This window comes from Apus apus, chromosome 2 (assembly GCF_020740795.1).
Source record: "Apus apus isolate bApuApu2 chromosome 2, bApuApu2.pri.cur, whole genome shotgun sequence".
Lineage (NCBI taxonomy): Eukaryota > Metazoa > Chordata > Aves > Apodiformes > Apodidae > Apus > Apus apus.
Genome location: NC_067283.1, coordinates 37,145,798 through 37,171,944, shown reverse-complemented (window position 1 = coordinate 37,171,944; position 26,147 = coordinate 37,145,798). Strand labels below are relative to the sequence as shown.

The window sequence follows — 26,147 nt, the reverse complement described above, 5'->3', positions numbered from 1 at the left end:
TAGTGACCATGACTTATTATTAGACTTTAGTATTGTTAGGAAAAGAAGCAAGGTAATAAGTAAAATTTCTACCCTGGACTTGAGAAGAGGGCTAATTTTGTGCTCTTCAAAGGTCTACTTAGATGTATCCCATGGACTGTGGCTCTAGAAGGTAGGGGGGCCTGAGAGAACTGGTCAGTATTCAAATGCTCCTCCAAGCTCAAGATAAATGTATTCCCTTGAAAAAAAAAATCAAGCAGAGTAGGCAGGAGACCTGCATGGATAAGCAAGGAGTTCCTGGAAAAACTCAAATGGGAGAGGGAAATTTACATTATGTCAAAACAGGGTCTGGTTAATTGGGAGGATTACAGAGTATGTAGAGATTCCAACAAGAAAGGCCAAGGCTCTCTTAGAAGTTAGTCTGGTTAGGGAGGTGAAAGGAAACAAGAAAGCTTCTTCAAATACAGCAATGAGCAGGGAAAAAGTGGGTCCACTGCTAAATGAGGTGGGAGATAGGGTAACAGAAGATGCAGAGATGGCAGAATTGCTGACTGCCTTCTTTGCCCACTAAGACCAGCCCTCAGGAATCCCAGTCACTGGAAGTAAGGGAGCAAAACTGGAGGGAGGAAGACTCTCCACTGGTCAGTGTGGATCGGGTTAGAGATCACTTGGATAAACTGAAAACACACAAATCCATGAGCCCCAATGGGATGTACCCACATGTGCTGAGAGAGCTTGTTGATGATGTTGCTGAGCCACTCCATAATTTTTGAAAAATCATAGAGGGTGAGAGAGGTGCCTGGGGACTGGAGGAAAGCCAGTGTCACTCCAGTTTTCAAAAAGGTCAAGAAGGAAGACCCAGGCAACTACAGACCAGTCAGCCTCACCTCTGTCTCTGGAGCAGCTGATTCTGAAGGCCATCTCTAACCACATGGAAGAAAGGAGGGTTATCAGGGGTAGCCAACATGGATTTAGTAAGGGGAAATCTTGCTTGACTAATCTGTCATCCTTCTACAATGGTGTGACCAAAAGGGTAGATGAAAGGAGAGCAGTGGATGTCATATATCTGGGCTTTAATAAGACTTTTGATACTGTGTCCCATAACATCTTCATAGGAAGACTCAGAAAACTGGCTCAACAGTAGAGTTCAGAGGGTTGTGATTAGTGGCATAGAGTCAAGCTGGAGGCCTGTGGCCTTTGGTGTTCCCCAGAGAACAGTTTTGTTCAATATCTAATTAATGACCTGAATGAGTGGTTGGAGTGTACCCTCAGGAAGTTCACTGATGATACAAAACTGGGAGGGATGGCTGACACCCCAGAAGCTGTGCTGCTATCCAAGGAAATCTAGACAGGTTAGAGAGCTGGGATGGGCAAAGGTGAATCTCATGAAGTTCAGTAAGAACAAGTGTAGAGTCCTGCATCTGGGGAGGAAAAACACCAGGCACCAGCACAGATGAGGGGTCATCCTGCTGGAAAGCAGCTCCATGGAGAAAGACCTTGGGTTCCTAGTGGACAGTAAGTCATCCATGGGACAGCAATGTGCCGTTGTGGCCAAGAAGGCCAATGGTATTTATACCAGTGGATATTGTCTCTTTAAATTTTATCTTTTTTATCTCTTATGTTTGCTTTATAGGTCACTTAATTTTTCTCTTTTCTGTAGTATGAGCTAAGAACAGAATATTGCTGAATATGCTAAATTAGATGTATTTTTTTAAGGCTGGCATTTAAACAGACAAAGAATCATGCTTAATGCTTCTGTGCTAATAAATAGTACTATAATTGATTGTTGATAGAAACCTTTGAAATACATTTTTATGGTCGAAATGTACTTTGGATAAACAGTGTTCAGTTTGCCTATTAAAATAATTCACTGTGTACTGTGGGTTTTTTGCGTATTAAGGAAGGAGGACTTTTCCAGCAACAGTAATTGGTTGACACTGCTTAACCTTAATGCAAAGCTACAGTATTTAATGAACAATCGGAAGGAATAAAGTTTTGATAAATAAGGCAATTTTCACAAAACCTTTAGAAATATGCTTGAAGTCTCTTAGTGTTAGATTGACGGTTTCTCTTTTTGTGAAAAGAATAAGTGAATAATTTAAGGCTATATTTCATGTTTTCAGATATTCATTCTGTCATATAAATAATAGACTGTGAAATGCAGCAGCTCCTGTATTCACAGACTTAATAGACCTATACAAGTGTCTGCCATCTTAAAATGCTCTTTTGTGCATACATATACCTGAGAAGCAATGCAGAAGTGGGACATTCCTAGACTCATTTCAGTAACCAAATTCCATACTTTACATGTGCCACACAATCTGTTTTGAAACAAACTGCTCTTAGAATACTTTCAGTACAGTTGATGTCAGTTTCAGTATTTTTAGTTTTTAATTCTGGTACAGTATCAGGATGGACTAATGTCAAAACTAGTACATGACTATTCAAAATTAAAATTTTGACCAAAGTTATTTACTTAAATGGAAAGACTGTATGGAAAGCATTCAGGTTGAGATCCAGCACAGAACTTTGAAACATTGAGTCTTGATGAGAAGATTATAAAATGTATTTAGTAAAATTGTTGAAATACTAGGGAAATCTGTATAATTTGTTACATTTTTTTCTCAGATATGTGTTGGGCTTTTTTTTTGTTATTTTTTTGTTTTGTTAAGGGTTTTTTTTGAGGGAAACAGTTCTGGGAGCAGAAGAACAGAAAAGCAAAATTAAGTTAGTTTATTTTTTTTTGTTTCCACTCTCTTTCCCCCTTTTGCTTTAGTTTAATGTATGTTGAAAGGATAGTGAAGAAAGGCTTACTGAGAGCAAGTGGCAAAGTTACGGGATTCTTTCATGTCCTTGATCTTCCAAGCAGGACCTTAGTTTTAGGACTAATAGAAACAGAAAGATTCCCTCGAAAAGTGTACTATTGTACCTGTTTGTTAGCTGCAAAATGTAGCTTTCCTAAACAGTTCCATTTAGAATTTTAAGTTAAATTGTTATCTGCATTTTCTTCCTGATACCTGCTTCTTTCAATATTGGGTAACTCTGGTTGTTAGGAGCATATTACTAGCATATGCTCTGATACTGAACTCTTACTTTCCTCCATCCTATGTGAGTATGCATGCATCTACAGAAGTAAGGAAAGCTCTTTATTCATATTTCAAAGACTGTTTTCTTTAAGTAATGTTCAAGAAGGCAGGGCCATGGTCTGCCAGACATGATCTTTCAGACAAAGTGAGCAGCCTACATGAGGATGTCATCACCTTTGTTAAAATATAGGCAGTTTCTTTCTGGTTTCTGCTCACTCATTCACACTCTAGTTCATGTAGTCAAGTTTCTTTCTCTTACTTTTCAAGAAAAATAATCTTTCTATCTTATGTTACTAAAATCTTAACATAATCCTGTATTCACTTTTATAATTATTTCAGTAATTATTAATATATTTTTTTCTAATTTCCACTGTTACAATTTTCTTGGTATTCACCGTAAGTCTGTCTTGATTTCAGCTAGTCCAAATGCATAAGGCGTAGACATACCTTTCCCATTCTCCATGCTCTGTTCAACTAATTTGTAACTCAGAAAACATGCAGGGATAGAGATCATTCTACAGTGTAATTTGTTGCAAAATAATATTCCAACTGTATGAGTAATGTGCAAATTGTGCTACACTGGTATTAAGTATATCATCATCACCTCTGTTCTCAGAACTTACGCAGAGTGATATTTTCTATCAGTTTTCCTACATAAACATTATTTAAGCCATTGGCTGGGGATGTTCTGTTGTTTCAGTGAGAATTTACAGGATTAGTATGTTAAATATATTGATCTTTCTAAGCAAACCAGTCACTGATTGTATCCAGCTGGTACTGAATTGACTTGTGGTATCTGAGCAATGCATTTATTATTACTTCAGAACCAGACTGTAGTCTCACTGTGGTGAGTCCTCTGCAGATACACACATTGACAGTTCTTTATTTGCAGACTGTGTTTCTTTTAGGGTAAAAATGCAGGAAGGAGGGTATAAAAAGCAAAGGAAGGAAATGGGGCAGCAGAACAGCAAGGAAAAGCAGTGAAGATACTTTGCTAATGGCTATATGTAAAAGATGCTGATGGTTTAGTCAGTATGACTTTTTTTATTAATTTGTTAACACCAATGGAAATAAGAAAGAGCTGTAGTTATGACAAATGGACTGTGTAACCTGAAAATTGTATCTTGTCACATGTTTTAGTCACAAAACTGAGTTGAAATCAATTGTCCAAACATTCACTTAGCATATTAATAAGTAAAACAGGAATACTCTAAGCCCTCTTGAATTAGATATATTACATCTTGTTACAAAATTTAATGCCAGGCTTAATAACTCAAAGTGTGCTCTACAATAAAAAATTATTTATATGCTAGTATATTGCAACTAGGATGCTAATCCAAATTAAAAAAACACACCACTATTTAGCTGGAACTGTTTTAATATACTCATGTGTAGACAATTATATTTAGTTTAACTTCTTAAAAAGAAATCCTAAAATTTATTCCTTCAAAGTGAGTATGTTTTTCATGGTTTATTTCTAAATGCAATTTAATTGGTTTTGACCACAATGGTCAGATTACAGGAGCCACTGGCAAAATCAGTCTTTAATGACTTTCTTAAAAATTGTGGCTAGATGGTTGTGTTCTTAGGTTTTCTGATGGAAAAACTGTAAAAACACTAAAGCACCAGCTTTTAAAAAAGTGAAGATGCTGCTTCCAGTTCAACACTATTAGCTTTGCATATTTTTAATAGGATAAAATATTTTAAAATAGCACTGTATTCCATCATTACATGAATAGAGTTTAATTATCTCATAGCAGTGGAAAGATTCTGCTTAAACACATTTTGAGTGGTTTGTGTTGTTTGGTTTTTTTTAATATTTTTTTTTCACTTACAAGTAAGTGCTTTTTTGAGCAGTTAAAAGAGAGTTAATAAAAAATGGCTCATCAGTTGCTGGAATCTGATATGTTATTTTTTACTTAGAACCATAGCCTTGAACACTTTTAGTGTGTTTATAACCAACTATAGCATGCTATTGAACTCAGTACAACTTTTTGTGTCTTATTAATAATGAATTAACCACCTTCTAGAACATACATCTAACAATATCAAGTTCCTGAAATTTGTAAAATATATAGTTTTAAGAAGTTCAGTCACAGGAGGAGGAATTGAAAATAATGCTGAAAAGCATCCAAGAATTGCAGGTTGATACAAATTTCATGTTGAGTAATGAAGAAGTCTTCATAATACTCAAGTTGTTAGAGTTGTCTCTCTACCATTACTGTCTTCTTAAAAATAAATAAATTGAACCACGTGGGTTTATTTTAAATGTTGTTTCCATCTCTCCTGTTAAATGATTATGTGAAATACTTATTTAACTTGAAAAAAGATACTACTTCTGGTCACTTTACTTTTTGTTACATTGAAATTTCTAGGAGAAATCCAGTGCCTTAGGTCACTTGAATCCCTTTAGGTCAATGTTTTGAACATTTTTTCCTCAAGCATCTTTATTTTCCATTCAAAGGTCAATTCCAGAAGTCTGGTACCAGGACTGCTACTTCAGCTTCCTCATTGCTGCTGGTGGCTGAGCCTTATCCCAAGACTGCTTGACTGTTGAATGTGCAGAGAGTATCATTCTAAGGAATATTGTCTCCTTTGTGTTCGAGCACCTGCTACTATGTGAGTTAACTTTCCTGTGTTTTCTAAAAACCAAACTGTGATTGTCTGTTTTCTATCAATGTCATAGTTACACATTTATAATTTAAAAAACCCCGTGTTTCTGATGTCTTTCCTGTAGTTTTCCAAAAATTATTCTGAACACCCTTATTTTACAAACATAGGGGCTTTTCTCCTCTCTTCACTATGTTGAATTTTAAAAAACAAGTAAAATATTGACTGCAGTATTTGGTTTTAAAAGTGACGGATAACTGTATTGAAGTCTGCTTTCCACAGAACTGGTGAAACATAGACAGCATCAGTGGGAGCTTTTCTTTGCTTTCTCCCATAATATGCTCTAAGTCCCGACCTGGAGGGCCAATTTACTATCTAATTCAAACTTCTTCTTACATTAACAACATGGCAGTGTTTAGTAATGATACAGTGTTTGCTGTTAAAGACTTGCCAGTTTTGCCTTAAATAGCTAGATTATATTGCCTCAATTTGCCATATTCCCTCTGTTTAGTTTGGAATTACCTTGCAAATGTTAAGGTGATACTATTGAATTCTATAAAGGAATTAGGAAGTTGAGATGCAGGCAGTGTAGATAAAGAGTGTAGACTCTGTGTATCATACTAGTGCATTGGTCTACAGAAAAACACCAAGAGATTAAAGGTCAGGAAACACATCTTAAGAGGAACAATTTTTTGCTTTTATTGACTTCCATCAGTGACTTTAATTAGTTATCTTTCCTTCTTACTGCTCTGGAGAATTAAAAGCCCTTTCTGAAGTGATTTTTTTAAAGACATATATATGCCTATGTTTTTTTATGTATAGTTTCTGTACCATTTAGATGTATTTAGTTTTTTCCAGTGTTGCAATAAAGTACAGAACACTATGCAGTACATTAAAGAAATAAAGCCTATGCATCAGAACAATTTTCATGCCTCACTCAATTCTTAATGTAAATTAGTAGGAACATTGGTTATCCATTTGAGAAATTGAGTTGGTATAAAAATAAAAATGCACTTATGGTGTGTGGTGCTTTGTGTATCATCTTGGGAGTGTTTTGCTGTTTATCTGTCACTTGCATTAGAAAAAGCAATCACTGGCTGCAGGTGACATTAAAAATTAAAGGTTAACCTCAATTTCTTTACTGACCAGACGTGGGGCAGAAAGTTCCTCTGGATATGTGCCTGAAATTTGGAACTGTCAAAAAGAGTTGAGGAGTAAAGACTTGTCCTTTTTGTGGCATAGTCTGTTTGTGTGTACGTGTGGTTATACTATTTCACCATTTTGAAGTTTTTAGACTGCTTATTAGAGATTATAGCAAGATCATTTTTCATTGCATCCAACTTCATAAAATTAAAAGCCTCATTGTACTCATCTGCATAATTTTTAGAATGTCTTTGTATTTTGTTACTTAGAAAAACTAATAAAAATAGCTTTTTTCTAATTACTAGAGAATACGTGTCTTTCAAAATCTAATTAGAATTGTTGTTGAAAATTCCTGTAACAGCTTTTTAACATTCTGGTTAGCTCAATGTACATTCATATAAGGCAAGATTTATACAGTCATAAACAAGCCTGGGAGATCTTTCTTGAAATATTAAGGGTTTTTTCAAAGTTGGCTTCTACCCCACGGTGAGTTCAGAGTGAGCCAAATATGGTAGTGTAATGCTTCCCTCCTCTCCCTCCAGGGGTTTCCTGTAATCTGCCAGGTATCTATCTTTCATTTGCAAAGTAGGTATTAGCATGGTCAGTGGTAGATCATGGAACGGGCAGGTCCTCATATTGAGATGCAACCTTGAAGCTGTGGCTGCTGCTCTTGCCTCCCGTTTCTTCTCTTCATTTTACTTACCCGTGCAGTAACATAGTATGTATAGAATCGGTAGATCTGCTGCGTCTTGTTGGCTGCTGAGTGAAAATGAGAAGGGAAGAAAGAAAAATAAGATTGCTTGCTCTGTCTTCATGATTATAGTAGACTGCCAAACACACCTGTTTTCCTGCCCCATCTCCGATTTGCTGAATGGTGAAACTCTCCTGTCCTTGGCTGTTTTTTCTCTTACAGCTCTTATTAGGAAAACAAGAAAATAATAAGGAAAAAAAAATTATATTGCTTTGAAAAAGAACATTGCAATTGATGTTTTTAAGGAACCCTAGTATTTCAGACACGTATAATTGTTTTTAAATTGTTTGCTTCATAGGGGGCTTGACACGGTTGTTTCATGACTCGTGTTCTGTAGTTATTTCAGACTTTGAATTAAATCATATTCAGAATTCTTTGGCAGGAAAATGATAATGCTCATTTCATGTGTTTTACTTATTCCTGAATTGTGAAATCGGTATTTAAGGCAAATAATTTATCTGAAGAAAAATATTTTTTAATGCCAGTCATTTATTTTCCTGCATTTCCCTCTGCTTGAAGTTATTCCCGTCCTCTCCAAGATTGGAGTATCACTGAACAATTACTAATTTCTTCTGTTTGACATTTTTTTGTGTTGATATAATAATGAAGCTGGTCAAACAAGTTTCACTATTGAAATAACTTATAAGGAAAACTAACTACTGAATAGCTTTAAACACAATTCCTTTGACCTAAGGACTAAGGAGTAATTAAATCCCGTATAATAGTTGATAATTATTGGCTTGTAGCCTGGTTCTAAAGTCTTCATTTTATAAACTGGGTTATGAAATATCAGGAAACATGAACTGTATTTTTCAAAGGAAATATCTCAGGTAATTCAATACACAGAAAGTGGTTATATAGTTTGAAATGCAGTACTTCATAAGAATAAATCTTTAAATGATTTTAATGTATTTTCTTACAGGTTCTAGAAGAGGTGGTATTTTATAATTTGTCAGTTACTGTAAGTTCACATAAACTTCTATATCAGTCTAAAAAGCACTATGGTGACTTGCAATCATGTTACAGATGGCATCTTTTCTTAAATACTACAATAATCTGTGGTTTGTGGAGCAACTAAATTACCCATTTGTTACACTGTTACGCAGCTCATAGAGGTCATCACACATCTGTATGAGCAGAACATTTTAAGTCTTCCAAAAAAACCCGCATTCATTGCAGTGTTTCTGTTGTTGCTGTTTCTACAGTGTGGGTGGTCCGTGCACCTGTGTTTAATTTATGGCTGTATTGAACAAATCAGCTATAGAGAGAGATATCCATGAGCTAAGGACTTTTGTCAGGCATAGCAAAACTTTCAGGACATGCAGCTTCAAAGGATGGAAGAACAGGTCCAAGATGGAGAGTTACTTTTCAAAGCACTAAAATCAAGTTATATCAGTTCCCCCAAGGGTACATAATATCACCTCAGGACTAGTAATTCCATAGCTTTATTTTCAGTAACTGTTAGATTGTCCTGGAGAGGAGAAGCACTGCTGTATTCTTTTAGCCCATTCTCTTCAGACATCATTTCTTCTCCCTTGGTACCATGTCAGGATTTAGCCTCTTTATGTAGCTAGTCCTCACTTGAAAAAGTTGATACTGTTTTGCATCCTGCTTAGTTCAAGTTGCTCTGGCAGTGATCTTTGTCTTCTGTTTCTTCCTTGCCCCTGGCAGGCTGCCCCCTTTGCCTCCTGAGCCTCTGCTTGGGCATTGTGGCTCTGAAGCTTGAGCTGGCCTTGGACAGAGCCCAGTCAGATCTCACAAAGGTTTTTAATTCATTTTACTTGTTGCCTGCTTTGTAGTTAATTTTCATTTTAACCAGGAAAGCAGCCCCACTAACTGGAAATCACAGTACTGAGAAGACTTTTCTACTTTCTATCTTTCAGTACTTAGAGAAGGCCTGTAAGAATGGTGGACTGAGACTTTTTTACCAAGGCTTTTAGGGACAGGACAAAGGGCAGTGGTTTTAAACTAAAAGACAGTAAGTTTAGATGAGATATAAGGAATAAATGCTTTATTATAAAAGTGGTGAGACAGTGGAACAGGTTGCCCAGAGAAGTTGTGGATGACTCATCCCTGGAAGTGATTGAGGCCAGGTTGGATGGGACTTCAAGCAACCTGATCTAATGGAAGATGTCCTTTCTACCCATGGAAGAGGGGTTGGACTAGGTGATCTTAAGAGGTCCTTTCCAGCCCAAATAAGTCTATGATTCTACTTGAGGACAGCAACCTCTTGTGTTTGTTGTGATCTACTTAGTATTATGTTTGTCTATTAGATACTTTCATTATATGTCATCTCTTCTACATTTTATTGACCTTCAAACTTTTTCAGAAGCATTGGAGTGGTAAGAAGTGGTATTGCTTGAGCTTGGTCAGAAGACTTATTTGTGGGGTTTTTTTCAGTAGGAGACAAGTGCTAACTTAGATGATCCTAAATGCTGATCAGAATGTGTTAAATAGGAATTTGTTCAAGTGGTTCTTAAAGGATTAAAAGTGGCAGCTGTGTTTGCATGAAAACCATGGAGGGGAGAAACTGTTGGATTGCCAGTGGTGTATATTTAAACAAAAGTTTGGTATTTTGGTGCATTTGACCTCTAAAAGTTAAAAAAAGATGTGCAAGTGACCCTCTTACCGTAGATCTGACCGTCACAGACAGTTGTCTCTGATATGTTCAGAGATAATGTTTAATTAAAATTTTGTGGAAAAATCTGTAAAAATTTGTGTGTACCTTTCCTTGAAGCAGAAGGGACGCTATTTTATGGCTGTCCTGGGCTCTCTTTCTTCTCTCCTGCTCCCCAAGAAATACTGTGGGACTTCTAGAATGCTTTGATTCTAGGGCAAGTTCTTAAGGACATTCACAGTATTTTCCTGTTTTTTACTCTTAAATTGTACTGATTTGAATGTCTGGACATGTATTGAATGATACTGACAGGGACCAGCATGGTGTTGGAGTCCAGTATTAGGGGCTATACCTCCAGTGTGAGTAGTAACATTGCTTCTTGTTGTTATCACTGGCCAGCATTTGTAATTAGATGGAAAACAGATTAATAAAACCAAATTAAAGAGGCAGTGATGACCAGGTGCCTACTCACTGAAGACCCTCACACTTTACAAAATTCAGAACTTTCTGTGCAACTTAATGTAGTTTTATTAAAGGTTGCACTGAGTGGCTTATGATACCTAATTTCATATTCAAGACTTCATTTGAGAACATAATGTTTCTACAGATTTACAGTTTTGAAAGGAGGATTAAAATCTTGCCAGCCACTTTTGCAGTGTTTTCTTCAGGTTATGCGTCTGATATTTTCTAATAAGCATTAATTTAATAAGCATTGGGAGAAATGGTTGAATGTGGTTTTATTATTGTTTAGGAGCATGCATGCCTTGCAATATTGCAGTCATATAAAAGCACATTCAGAGGCTGCTTGTGTCTTGAAACTTGCATAATTTCTCTTATTTTTTAAGGGATTTGTAGACCAGTTGCAAGACTTTCTCTGTATTGTAAATGTTTGTCAAACTTTGTCTTAGGTCATTAATCTAGATTATTTTAAAACCCCAGAAGTACACACTGGAGTGGGATACAAGCTGGAGCCGTGAAAAAGTTGACATTCTCACATATTGGCTGAGGGAAGAGGAGAGTAGAGGGGGCAAAAGGAGGAAAATGCTCATCTCTTTAGGTGAATGTATTCTTCCCATAAAATGCAGTAACAAAAAATAGATGAAGACACTCTTGCTTGGAGGCACTCATACCGTCTGACAGGAAAGTGAATTTAATGAATTTAAAATCCAGAAGCAACAGTATTCTTCTCTGAGTAAGTGGTAGGGAGACCTTAATTACACATTGTACTTGAAAGCACAGATTGTACTTAGTTTCTTTTTTGGTCATCTAGATGAAGACTATGGAAGGTATTTAAATTAAAGCAAATTAAAAGAGTACTTTCTGAATTTTCATACTATTAATGAGTTTTCTCATTAATACAAATACTTGAAATAAACAGGAATTTAGTAGAGGGTTGTTTTTTGTTTGTTTGTTTGTTTGTTTAAACAAGTAGAAAAGTTATACAGTATCTGCTATTGGATTTTTGGCTTGCAAACTTCTTAAAAGGCATTTACTTTGTAAAGGTAAGTTTTGACAAAAGCAAGGAAAATTAATATAATGTTTAAGTTGTGAATCCATATCTAGTTATTTCCAATCAGGATTTAGTGCTCCAGTTGAGGATATTTCATAGTCTGAAACTTTGCTCCAGATGAATAGTGACCGATAATTACGTATCTATATGTGTTCTATGTATTAAGTGCATTTTGATGAATGAAGTGTAAACATTGAATGGATTTGTGGCTATTTTTGTGCACAAAAATTTGTAGCATGTTGGGGGGGAAACAATAATGGTTTTATTTTACTTCAGTGTTCAGGTTTTTAACAAAGAAATGTAATCGAGTAGCATAGATCTAAAAACATTCTCATACACATTTTTTTCTCATCCCAAAAAGTAATATATATTGTAATACATCATTAAAAGGATTAAGTTTTTCAAACAAAAAAGGAAAGGTCTGATATTCGGCAAGTTTCTTCATTCATGACGTGTGTTTTTACTCTGCACACAGATCTGTTCCTAGATTCTTTGAAAAGAAAAAGAGACCAAGGTAGTTTTTGTAATTACCTGATACTGCTCTTCTGATGCTTTCTTGAATATATGATTGATGGACAAACTTAAAATACAAGAACCTGAAACACAGAAGAGTTCATATCCAGACTTCTTTGAAGAATTGCATTAAAAGCTGTGTTCGACTTTGGCAATATTCAAAGTTTTCAGCATCTTGTTTATTGTTACTATTTTAATTTTTTAAATTAATGTTGATACTAGTTTAAGGCCTCAGTATTTCCCCTACAACAAATATTAGGGAGTGGTATTAGATTGTCTTAACTGTTTCCTGTACAACCAAACTGAGTTTGGGAAGTTTTCTTCAACTTCCTTGAAGGTTTTGCTGTTAAAAGTCCCACAGGATAACTGTCTTTTTTTCACAGTATTTGTAGGATGCTGAGAAGAAGGGATTTCTGTTTGGTACCCATAAGTTGCACCGATATCCCTTCTGACTTCCTACAGTGATACTTCCTCCTGACTTTTTGCCAGGCATTCAGTGGAAAAACAGGAAATTCAGTACTTCACACAGAAAATAAATTGGTTCAAGTAATCATGGAAGTGGAAGTGATAGTTAATGGAGCAGACAGTGTGATGGTTTGGGTCACTGTCCAAGTCCATATATACTCCACTTGCCAAATTGGAACATAAACTTTAAAGTTCTTTTAGATTCATTTTCATTACATGGTACAAAGCCAAGAGTGACCAGGGAAGTCACTGTTCCTTTAGAGAGTTTCTCTTTGAATGTTAGTGCAGTTCGTGCATTTCAAGTTTGAGTCTTTTAATGATTACATGTTGAATAACTTGAAAAACAACATGTGAGCAGTAATTTCATTACGCAGGACTGACCTGACTTGTCTTACGTGCCCAGTTTTGCTTCCTTAAGATGAGTAGCATTTCTTCATTTGCATGGTGGTTCTCAGGTATCAGGGAATCACCTTTTTAAATAGAATGTGTATCTGAGAGTATGGTAGCTTGAGAGTTTTTTTCTTTACAAATATTTGCGTTTATAGTTTGAAATGTCATACTAAGCTCTTAACAAAACACAAAAAAGCATCGTCATTTCAAAATAAGTCAGAATATTCGGACCAGATTAATTTTACAGTTTTTCATTATGGAAGCATACGGGGTTTTTGAGTCAGATTAACATGTTGTGAAAGGGAAGGAAATATTTAGTTGACCAGCACAGAAAAATTCTGACAAAGCGTACATAAAAATACACTACTTTTGTGTGTGTTTAAGATAGGTGAATATTCTTTTGAACTGAAATGTTCATTTTCTGCTCTGTGGATCTTAAAATATCATTCTATCCATTTGGTGGAGCAATAGCCTAGTTAATGAAAATTGATATTTTGGAGTTTTTCGTTCTTGTGTAACATCTGTAAATATGTTCCCAAATTCTACATGTGGTTCTGTAATTAACATAGTGTTTCCATGGTGTTTTGTCAATGAATAGAAAAAATATTATTTATCAAATGAGAAAAATAGTCGTTTTCATCAGCAATACAGTTGTTTGATTTTGGTGGGGCTAAAATATAAGCCATCAAAGTGAAATCTGATTTTCATAACCTTCTTACAAGCCTCTGTAAGTTTTATACACTCCAAATGAGCAGTGAGGTGTAGTCCAACAACCCTGTCTATACAGATGTAAGATCGATTTAGAAAAAAAGCTTTTTTCCTTCTACAGAAGGCCTGTACCTCTTTGTTAACAGCACTTAGTTTCTTTATTTTGCATTGGTGTTCTCTCTGAATGTAATGTACATAGGAGGTTAATGATGAAAGAGTAGTATTCATAGAAACTGAGAATTGTAGTTTTGCAAATGTAAAATCATAATTTACAGAAATGTTATAGTCAAGAACATTATGAATGTAAATATACCTTCATCTCTTCTTAGACTTATAATGCCATTTGTTGTCCAGTGGGAGATGAAGAGTGATGTTGAGACTGCTGTTTAACCTATTATTGCGTCCTAAAAAAATTAAATAGCCTTGGTGTAAATATGAGGTGGGAAAAAAGTATTAATCTCCATTAAGTGACATAAAAAACCATGGTAAGAGGCGAGTGGGTGTGCATTAAACAGTGAAATCCCTAAATTTGGACTCTAATTATTACCACAAGGACAATTGCCTCCCAAATACTTAAACTGTTAGGAGTTTTTCAGACAGAAAATATCCTTCATGGTTCTTGAGGCACCAAATATCGATTTTCTTTTGCATTCTTTTTCATCTGATACATGATTCCTTCTCCCCTGCTACTAAATGAGAGCCTAATACTAAAAAGCTGTTTGTCTTCCTTGGTAAGATTAGGTCTTTAGGCATTTTTCTAGATCTTGTAACTGTGCTGAGGAAATCCTACCCATTTTTGTGGTGCCATAAGCACGTGTTGCACCATTATATTCATATTATTTAGGGCAATTAATTTAACTTTGATTTTTGTGTAATTGATTCAACTTCATATTAAAGTTACCTACACCTGTGGGTGACCAGTGACTGATGAACCTGTTGGACCACATAGGTCACCCTTTCTTTGTTTCTCAATGAAATATTCTTGTAGAGCTAGATAATACACTTGCATCCTTTCCTGAAATTATTTTTACATTAGATTGAGTAATCTTTTAATATCGTGTAACTGGAGAAAAGTATGATCCATGGAATCACAAATGAGAACAGATTTGGTCTGTAAAGCTGTCATTTAAAGTAAATTGTGTATTGCAGTTCATATTTTTTTATTATTTACCTGCTCCATCTTTGACATAATACAAGGTAAAGATTGAATTATTATTTATTTTTTTTAGTCAAAGTTATTACCTCACCTTTAGTTTGAGATTAAAGATAGAAAGGGAGATGCGAAGTTGTGGATGCCTCCTCTTTGGAAGTGTTCAAGACCAGGTTGGATGGGGGTCTGAGCAACTCGACCTAGTGGGAGGGGGTGGAACCTGATGTTCTTCGAGGTCCCTTCCAACCTTAACCATTCTATGATTCTGTGGTTATGTCCCTTGCTAACATGATGTAATAATCAGGTTGTATTTCTAGACCGAATTTATCTGATATGTTTTTCAGTAATTGTGTCTTAGTACCATTTTTGGTGCTTGATTAGAGAGTTACTGACTATTACATCTTTTCCACATGCTGTTGAGTTGTAGATCTCAATCAAATCACCTCATACCTTATAATAAATAAACTAAAAATACTGATCTTGTATATCTTGCATACACACACATAATAACAAGAAGGTTTTCCTGATAGTAATTCTTGTCACACCTTTTTGGGCCCTTTTAATTTCAACTTTCTTTAAAATTAAAGATATGAGGCCTGCTTGTGGCATTCCAATGATGCCATATGTGCAGATAATTTCAGGTCCTTAGTACTACCATATATTTCCCTATAATGCACCCAGGGATTGTTTTTAGCTTCTTAGCTACAGCAACATAGTAAGAGCAAAAAAAGCAGTTGGTTATTTACTATGACTTGTAAATTCTTTAGGGACTCACTGCTTTCTAGGATGTAATCCTCCATTTTATGTGGACTATCTTGTATGTTCTTAAGGTAAATAAATGAAAAAGAAAATTCTACTTTGAGATTTACTTAATTTATGCAGCTTATTAGAAGGATATATACTTATTTTGGTCATCATAGAGCTTCAGCTTTTCCCGTAACAGTGAAGAGTCAGTCACCAGGTTCTATATGTATTTTGTGTGATTGATACTTTACAAGAGACAATAAAGGGGACTTCACAAAGCATTAGATCATTAATACAGCACAAAGAAGGCTTATGATGTGTTTAGCTTTTGCTGGTACCTAATGATACGGTAAAAAAAGCACTCTTCTCCAAGGCTGCTTTTAAGATCCAAGGGGATCAGAGCAATTGTTAAGAATAATAGATAGCATATCTTGGATTAATTTTTGTTTAAATTTGTTTTTGGGAGTAGAAGCACAAAAATCCTGTCTTAATCTTTCTCTTTATTTTAGGTATGCTGCTTATTTAGCTTTCAGTAACTTGTAATTTAAGATCACAGTTATTAGGTGTATTTCTGCATTTTATATATCGCTCCCAGATGCTACAGTATTAGTTTTTATCACTGCATATTTTATGAAATGTCAGCCTTCTGTTGGCTGTTCACGCAGCATTGTTAGTGATCAAAGCCACAACATAAAGGAGAGGAATCCAAACAGTTGGCTTATCTTTGTCCTTCATTGTGACACAATAGCATAAAAGTATTGTAAAAAAATGGAAGCAAAGTTTCGTGTAGCACACACTAAATAAGCTGAACTTTTTGTTAGGCCCAACCAAATAAATAAACTCTTATTGGTGCTATTTTGTATAAGGAAGGAAAAGTTAGCAATGATACGTTCTCAGTTTGGAAGAAGTTTTCATCTTTTGCTGCCTTTTTAAAGCACAAAGGTCTTTTTTTATATTTAAATGCTATTATAAATCTATCCATTAGACTTTTTTTTTTCAATTGAAGAAGTGTGCCTCTTTAGGGTAATCTCTGTATGGTGTGTTTTGGAGCTTCTCTGGAATGCAGTTAGTCAAGGCATGCTATATGATTGGAAGATTGATAATTGGGAAGATAATAGTCTTTACATCATGAAAACTGGTGGTAATTTTCAAGTATATTTGGCTTTTTGGTTTTTCATGTGTGAGATTAGTTTGAGTTTATCTGCATTTGTGGTTAAAAATATCAGAAAAAATACCAGCCAGCCCTGTTTTTTCTGCTTGCCTAAGTCAGTTGTTTGTCAGAACTGAATAAGTAGGAAAAACTCTACAAGCTCTAGAGATAATCTATAGGAATAAAAATCTTGAATGATTTTTGATCAGCTGTTGTGTATGCCCTGCACAGCAGTTGGTTCAATCAATTTTATGTTTTGGGATGGTTTTATTAAAAAGAGCTGCTGCTTTCAGTAAATCATTGTAAAGATATTAGCTTTGTATATGCTTTTTGGGGGCCTAGAGGTTACCAATGCAGTCTCTCAGTATAAGCATGCTTACATCTGCTCACCATGAGACTGGGCTGAATGAGTGACCCCTTTACAATGTATAGTATTTATCAGGACAGGATAGAACATGAAAAAGGAAATACTTCCTCGTATTGTCACAGCAGTGGAGAAGGCAAAAGAGCAAAAGAAATTATTTTGTCTTGTGGAGGTCAAAAGCAAGCATGAAGTTAAACAAAAGCTTCAAACATTAACTCTTAAAAAGATGATGCACACAACGTGACTGAATGTGTGTGTGTTTGTCTTTTCGGCTGCTGGATTTGTCACGCTTTTCAGTAACTGGTATGCATGTGTGTGACCATATTTTGATAGATGCTTCAGAGCTTTTGAACAAACCATCACTGGTATTTTTCTACACGGCATTGTCATCAAGATACCCACTTTTGGCCACATTCATCCATTTTTACTGAAAATCTGGTAGTGGAAATGATCATTCCCATGTACATTCATAGGTTTTATTACTTGATGTGCTTTGAAAATACAGTGTTTAGAAAACAAACTTCTGCCAAGTGAGTTGGTCAAAGATGTTTAGTGTATCAGAAGCCTTCATTAATTTTTATTTTTTTTTCAGTTAATTTTGAAAAATGGAAGTTGGGAAAACAAAAATTATGACAATAATAAAAAGTTAATCTATCAGCTACTTGACAGTAGTGTGCTCAGTGCAAGTCATCCTTCCTAAATGAATATGGTATCACAGAGTCACTGTCACTTTCTCCTCCTCCTCAGCTTTGTTACTAGCATCATCAAGTTAATGATCCTTCTCTACCCCTCACAACTGAAAGGGTGAACATGCAAAGCTACAGACCTATTCACCATCTTTTTCAGATTAGGCTTTTTTGTAATCTGTTTCTTTTCTGATTTATTGAAGTGGTAGGTTTCCTATTGTATATGTTCTTTCACTAGTTACCTGAGAAGGTGAATTTTGCATGTCTTGTATCCAGTGGGCTTCTGGTTTGCTTAGGAAGGCAAAAAATCTCCAACTTGACTTGGCTGTGATGAAAGATTTGGAGTCACCAGAAAGGCTGTGATGCTTATAGCAAGTTTACCATCCTCAGCAGGAAGAGTTGTGTTCTCGGGAAAGAAAAATGTTCAAGGTTGTGTAAGCAGTCCTTTAGGTGCCTGAGAATCAGCAGGTCAATTACATTGGCACTTTTCCTTACACATCTACATGAAATTTAAGAGACATGGAGAGAAGGCAGAAAAGAATTAAGACAGTCTCTGAAGACAGTGATTTTTCCTCTGCTGATCTTAGTACCCTCATTAGAATTTCAAGTCTGTAGTTGAAGGGTAGACATTTTGTTCAGGGCTCCTTTTTTATTTGTACATCCAAGACTGCTTGAAACACTTGATAAGATAAACAGATACTAAAGACACTATAAGAGCTGGAAACTTGTGAAGTTTATCAAAACAAGTTCTCGTATTTTTATACTGGTGAATCTGATTCCCTGACCAAGCAGTCATGCATTCATTATTAAATGCAGAGCTTTCACATACCCATTTGCAATCCTAATATGCACCAGTTGCACAGTGACCAAAAGTCGACTCAAGTCTTGATGAAGCATAATACACAGTTTGAAAGATGTGATACATGTTTCTTTTATTGGTGCTCTGTGGTGCACAGTTTCAATCCTCCATGAAGAGGTAGTAAAAGGATGGGATGATAGCTCTTTATAATATACTGAATATAATCAAGGTAGCTTGATGCCTTTTAACCTGATATTCTTGAGTCTTGATAGGCACTTACACAACTGATAGGCTTTGGAAATTTCATTTTCACTTTACAGGTATTTTTAATGTACATATGCTCATAATACTGTGTAGAGTGATCCTACAATTTGTGAGCATGTAATCTTATATCTGTAGAGAAAACTTTTATGACAGTTTTGACCACCTATCCCAGTTGATTGCAAAGATGTTCTTTAATAGGTAAATGAATGCAGTGGTTTGTTGAGCTTGGAGACAATGCTAGCACCAGCAAAACCAAAGTTTTTCAGTGCTTTGTTAATGCACTGTTATCTTCAGATCTCTAACTTGAGCATTATAAATGTAACTGACAGAGTAAATTGAGTCAAATTCATAGTCAGAGATTTCTTAATAAGATATAAATTGTTTGTTTAGACTTGAATCCCTGTTGATGGAAGTTGTGTATCTGAAATGTAGCTATGTTAGTGTATGCGAGGGATATCAGTACTTTTACCTATGGTATGTAGTAGTCAGATTGCCATTCCGGGCTGCAGAGAGCTCACGAAGGTGAGAAGTGCTTATAAAAAAAAAAAAAAAAAAAAGTACAGGAGACGTTATACTGCAGCCATATTTAAGGATTTACGTTGACCCCGTTTGCTCCTATTTGCAACATGCTAAATTAGTTTGAAACACTTTCATTTCCACTTTTTGTGAGCATGTATCTCTGCGGTGCTGGAATTGGCAAAGGGAAAAGCCAGTGAGGTGCCTAGGAAACTATATTCAATATACCTTTTTGTTTAATACACAGATTAGTATTAATGATAAGCACAGTGGAAACTCATGAGTGTTGGCTCACCTGCAAGAGTTAAAATGGTTTCATGGTAACAGTAGAATAGGTCCCATCTTTGGAAAGCTAATGAAGTTTTAGTTCAGAATGTATTGGTAAAATGTAAAGTAAGGGTGCTTTATTAATACAGAATCTCAATAATAACTTAAGTGGAAGCTTAGGAATTTCTCTAACTGAACGTTAAGCCATGTCATATATAATGCTGTCTTCCCCTCCTGTTTTTTCCCTGAAAAATTACTCTCAAGGGGAAGCAATTTTACAAAACAGACATTTCCCTCTTTTCTCTAGCAACTGCAGAAAAAAGTGCAGTGCTGCAGACTTTGTCTTGATAGTTTCTTTAGTTATGACCATTATGATGCCTCCTTAATTTATAGTGAAAGGATTGACTTGCAGTGTAAAAAACCATCTCTGATGCCCAGAGAAATGGTAGAAGCCCCACCCTGGAAACATTCAAGGCCAAGGTTGACAGGGCTCTGAGCAACCTGATCTAGTTGAAGATGTCCCTTCTCACTGCAAGGGGTTTGGTCTAAATGGCCTTTAAAGGTCCCTACCAACCCAAAATACCCTGTGATTCTCTGATTAAAAAATTGCAGTGATGCAATGATACTTGTGTGGCATCTGAGAGAATCTTTACTGAAAACCTTTCCTATACCTAACCCAGCAGTTCAAATACAGACCATTTGAATTTGCACCTATGCTGCAAGGTGCTAATTCATAAAACCTTACAAATTTGTGTCCAACTTGGATGAGCAAAGGGGGTGGTATCCTGTCTGTCCCATCTGAAATATAGGAGTGCCAGCGGCGAGGGAAGCAAGCAGTCCAAAAATCAATGTGATTGATAAAGCAAGCTTCGATTTATTGAATACACAGTGTTACTTTTATACCCTTTTCCAAAACTACTTGTAGTGAATTCATTGGATAGTAACTACTTGCAGGGATTTTACTGGATAGTAACTACTTACACGCTCCACCTTTTATATAGTAACATATACACTGAGTTCCAGGGTTCTTCCTTATTCTCTATTATTCTACTTCTCTAACTTGTCCTTGAGTTAGTTTAAGCTAACAGAGAGATTGTTTATACTTGTGTTAGGCTAAAAAAGAGATTGCTTGTACAGCTGCTATTTGTGTTAAACTCTCAAGGTCTCTCAAGGAGATAGCAAGGACCCATGGCCTTGCTGCTCAAGCCATTCTTCAACACAGGAGTTTGCTGGCCCTGTCTTTTACTGAAGTAAGAGGGGCAGAGGGCCCAGGCTCTGGGATTTCTGACAAAGCTATCTACAAGCTCCTTAACATTGTTAATGAAGAAGCAGTCTGGCCAGCGAAAAGAGGAGCTGGCAACAAGGGTGTGCTTTGTAATTGGAGTAAGATAGCGAGGGTTACTGTTTGTTTTTGGTGCATTAAGAAATCCCAGTGTACACTCCTTACAAATCTGCATTTGCAAGGATTCAAGCTGGTAATGTTCATTGTGTTGAAAGCATGCAAAGGTAAGGAAGGATGCTTAGAAAGCTTAAACGAGCTTTGAAGTTTGGAGGTTATCAATAGGATGCTGAAGAAATACCAGTATTTCAGAAGTTACTGGCTATATTAAATATCCATGTTGCTCACAAAATGCATGCTGCTAAGCTCTTCCATGTAAATACTGACAAAGACCCAAGTTTCATTTTTATTGAAATACACCCCAAGTGTAATAATTGTAGGCATGAGATTATAGTATGTATATATTCCTCAGATGCACTTTGTTTTAGTTCTGATATTAAAATCTGGCAAATTGCTGTTCAGGTATGAATGGAGAGTTCGTATTACTTATTTTTGTTATACTCTTGAGATGGTTCCTATTACAACTCAAGCTTCAGTGTTTTTAGAGCATATTCAAAAACAATTTAACATGTCCAACTTCTGATTTGGGCTCCATAAAGACAGATTGCTGTCTTTCATAGCAATTGAGAAGGTTACTATTTAAAAATATGTATGTGTTTGAGGTTTCAAAGGGGCTAAAGAGAAGAAAGACGAACGCTTCCTGTGTTTAATTGATGTGCCATTCACATCAGTTAAAGAACAGGTAGCTTAAAGGTGGGAGATACACCAGCTTTCAGGGCTCCTTGTTGAACCACCTGCGAGTCAGAGGTGTTCTGTGACTGGGGAATGCGATTGCCTTTTTAACTTTGCATCTCATGAAACCTGTAGGGAGAACGTGCTGAGAGAAGGTAGTTAAAGCTGACAGCAGTAAGCACTGATCATGTCCTTACTGGTGAGCTGGCAGATGACGAGTATGTCTCTGTTCATAATGGCTAAAATAGGATGAGCTCAGAAATGTCTGAACTTTTGGCATTAGAGACTTTCAGACCCAGGAGGACACAAAAGGGTCTATTTAGGCTTGGACAGGTAGGCCATGCCATCTGTAGAGATGAGTAGACTTCTGCCATGAATAGCAAAAGAGGAAAGATCTGATAGTTATAAGAACTGTAACAGTCTCCTGCTTTGCTCTTCTTTTGTTTTGAATTGCAATATGGATTTTAAACTCACACAAGCCTAGACAATGTACAGCAAAACCAGTGTTTATATAGAATATATACAGAAGATGATGGCGTGTGCTTTTATTGCTCTTTGTTTTAGATTTGTAGCAACAAGATAGTAGGAGAAAGATGGATTGTAACATACAGTTCTAAAGCCTATTAAAAGAGCTTGATTGTATAAACATAGGCTGTTTTTCCCCTACTTCTGTAAATGCATGGGATAAATTCTTTCCACTCCCAGGACTATTTCCTCCTCATGATTTTAGGTTCTTAACTTTAACAATTGGATATTGGGTGAAGAACACAATGTAGTAGCAACACTTAACTGTGGTTTTAGATCTGTTTCTGATATAGTTGACTTTCAGTGCTTTGTAACATTTAGCATTGAGTATTTTAAGCTTTGGCAATGAGAAATGAAAAATACAAGTGTGGCAACCTATGTCACTGTAATTTGGTTTACACTGGCTCAGAGTTTTACTCCTTGCTTTTCTATTCAAGCTGAAGGTTGAGATACTGAAATTTTAGATCCTAAACTCTTGCCTTAATGTCTTGGGCAAAGATGAGGCATCACTCCCATTCCACTTTTGATGCATGAACAGAAGACCTTTTCTTTGGGAAGTTGCTTTATGTTTATATGTTATAGTATAATGGATTTTACCATTGTAGAGGATTTTAAAAGATTATTTTTTTAACATACTTTATTCTTATGGATAATCTGAAATACTTTGTTTACTATTCACTCAGTACTTCTCCAACCAAATTTAATGTCTTATCTATGCTGAGCACCCCACAGGAACACAGGACTAAGGAAACGGACAAAATCAGCAGAAAAATAGGTGGTCTGAGCGTTTATGCGTTAAATATGCATGTTAATTAGAAAAAATTAGAAAAATATGCAAACAGATGTTACATAAATTATTTCAGTCTCAGGATAGTAGTAACTTATACATTGACAATAACTTTTATACGTGCATATGTATGTGTATGTCTGTTTCTGTATTTTGGAACATTTATGCAACTCCTACTAGAAAAATAACTTCTAGTTTAAGCAGAGCCTCTGAACTCTACCTGCACTTGTTTTGTGTCTTCTGTGTTGCCTTATCCACTGAGGTCCTGAAAGTTAGTTCCTGAAAAAGTCACTGACAACAGAACAGGTTAAATCTTAAGACTCATGGAGCTTATTTCAGGTAACTGGCATTAAATATACGCAAAACATTTTTTTCTGCATATTGATACTGTACTAGGCAGTTGAAATTTTAAAATGTATTTGCAGCCAAGTCCTTTATTCTCTCACATATCCCATGCTTTATTGTGGTCTCTCTTAATTCTCTTAGCTCCTCTACACTGTAAAAAATAATTCCTTGCTTTTAGAATGTAGCCCAGAAAAGACAGCTAAAATTTTGAGAATGTGTTAACCAAAGACAGAGTTCTGTAAGTGGATATTCATGATAGAATTCATCTGCTTTCAGTGCAGTCATTTTGTCATTTTATAAAGAAGACACTTCTGACTGACAACCAATTTTCTGAATATAATTTCTGATATAATTTGAATAATTACATAATTTCTGTCCATGTTAAAAAAACAGACATATGTGCAGTTCATATTCTAATTATCACCACCAGAGACTGAGAAGTTAACTTCTCAGAAAATGAAGGCAATACAACATACAGTAGGGGGAAATGTTGAAAAATAAAGACCTGTAGCCTTCTGTAAATTTTCAGATCATTATTTCGGTATAACATTCTACTTTTCTAGCTTGAGAGCTTTCATATACTTTGAAACCTTGTGTGTTTCTGTCTTGTGGATTGTTTGTTGTTTTGTTTGTTTGTTTTGTTGTTTTGTGTTTGTTGTTTTTTTTAATTTTTGTAAAATCTAGCATATACAGTAGGAAGATAAAAGACTGCAAGAAGTAGACAATGAATTGTGGAAGAAGAGGGATAATATTTCTAGCAGATTGTTAGTATTGAAGAGTTTTTAAAATAGTGTTCAGGGTACAGAATTGCTATTCTAGCAGATGCATTATGCTAGTAAATGTATGAGAATGTGGTACTATATGAAAATGAATTACAGAAAACTATTAAGAAATCTTATTTATGTCTTAAAGAGGATATATATTACCATAAATCCTACTTTATGCCAATAAATTCTGTTGCCTACACAGAATTATTTGAACGGGGGGGGAAATCAGTGATGTGTTAATCCTTCACTGCATATGTGTTCATTCAAATTGCCAGAGTCAGATTGCATGAGGAATAAAAGAAATTGTATAAAAATGAGTAAAATTGTTCCAGCTGTGTATCTTGAATTTCCAGGAAAAAAACTACTTTGGAAGCTCAGATATTCAGTATCAAACCCATAGTAGTGATAACTTCTAAGCCTGTTTTGAGCCACTGTTTTTTCTTTGAGATACTGTTGCCTTTTCTTTGCTAGCTTTATATATTTTTGTGAACAGGCTGGCTCTAATTTTCATATCGTCTCCTTGAGAAGTCATTTCCATGTTGCAGCGCACACAGATGATTTAATTCCCCTGGAAAATACTTTGTTTAATGTTACTTTCTAATAGAATAAGAGCAACCTTAACCTCTAAGCCCAAACCTGTTGGAATCCCTCCATGCTTCTTCTGGCGTGGTAATTGTGGGGAAGTATGTTAGCTGTGCACTAGCACAGGTTCTAGCTTCAGTAGAAGTGTCCAAGTTTTCCTCCATATACAGCTGAAACTGGTATAAACCTTTGGTCATTGTACCTTGGTGGTCTTACTGTTTCTGACTTAAATAAAATAATAATGGTAAAGTTGTAATTTCAGCTCAGGATGGTATCCAACCATTAATTTTGTGATGGTGGGAGGGAGCAATACATCTGTATTCAACCAGCCTTTTGGTTTGAGGGTGGATCTATGCAATTCAAGAGCATTTCCACAAGTATTATAATTTTGCTTCAGTAAAATATATTACTACTGAAATTTTATTTGGTTGTGCATCACAGTGAAATTCCTTTCCTGCCAGAAAGCAATGGTTTGTTCAGATAGCATTCCTTGTTATTCTTTGGTCTGGTGGCCATCCTTCAAGATTCAAGATGAACAATTCTGAAAGAAATTTGAAGATAACAGTTGCTTTGCTTTTGAAAACCACAGCCTTACACAATTGGAACCAGACTCTCCACGGAATCTCTGCTCCTATTTAGGCATTGAAATAACGATTACAAAAATTAGAAAGTGTTTGAAAGAAATGATGACATGACACTTTGTAAGCGGACCCCAGCAGTGCAGTTGGTTTTAGTCTGTCTTGGTTACTGTCCAGGTACAGTTTGCATTGGTCATTCAAGTTCTGATGGTGACCATCTAGTTCTCTGGATCTGTGGTGGACAGGGATCATTACTGATGCAGACATTTGCGTGCAGATTTCTCTGCATCATTCCTTTTCTGTTTAGAAATGTGGGATCAGAGAACTTCTGTAAGATAAAGGATAACAATAAAGATAAGGATGAAATGTGAGATTTGTAGATGGAAGTGATAAAGCCTTCTGAATTGAAAGATGTGAGAAATAATGCTCGTAAGATATTTTGGCTTTCAAACATTTCTGTAGTTTTTTATTGTAAGTTACCGTATAAACAAAACACTTAAGTACATAAGTTTGTGTTTTGTAAAAACTTTATAAATTCAATTGATGACTCCTTGAGTAGCTGAAAAGCTGGAAAATATTGCATACCTTTTGACTTTTTTTTCTGTCAGTATTTCCCACAAAAATTTTCTCATTATTAAATGAGTTTATGACTGATAGCACTCTTAACACTTGAGAAAAAAGAGGTGTTCTGTCTCTGATTGAAAAAGAAAGTATGTGTATATGCACATTTATATGAATGTGACATTTTCACAAATGTAATTGTAGTAGTGAGGATGATAT

At 35.7% G+C, this 26,147-nt stretch overlaps 1 protein-coding gene across 2 annotated transcripts in view; it reads left to right on the top strand.

Moving 5' to 3' along the window:
- TBC1D5 (TBC1 domain family member 5) overlaps positions 1–26,147 on the top strand; it is a 320,926-nt gene that overhangs the window by 57,437 nt on the left and 237,342 nt on the right. For both annotated transcript variants that reach the window (XM_051610176.1, XM_051610175.1), the window contains exon 3: positions 5,530–5,684. The gene's annotated coding sequence lies outside the window, so the exon portion shown is untranslated. The remainder of the gene's footprint in view (positions 1–5,529; positions 5,685–26,147) is intronic.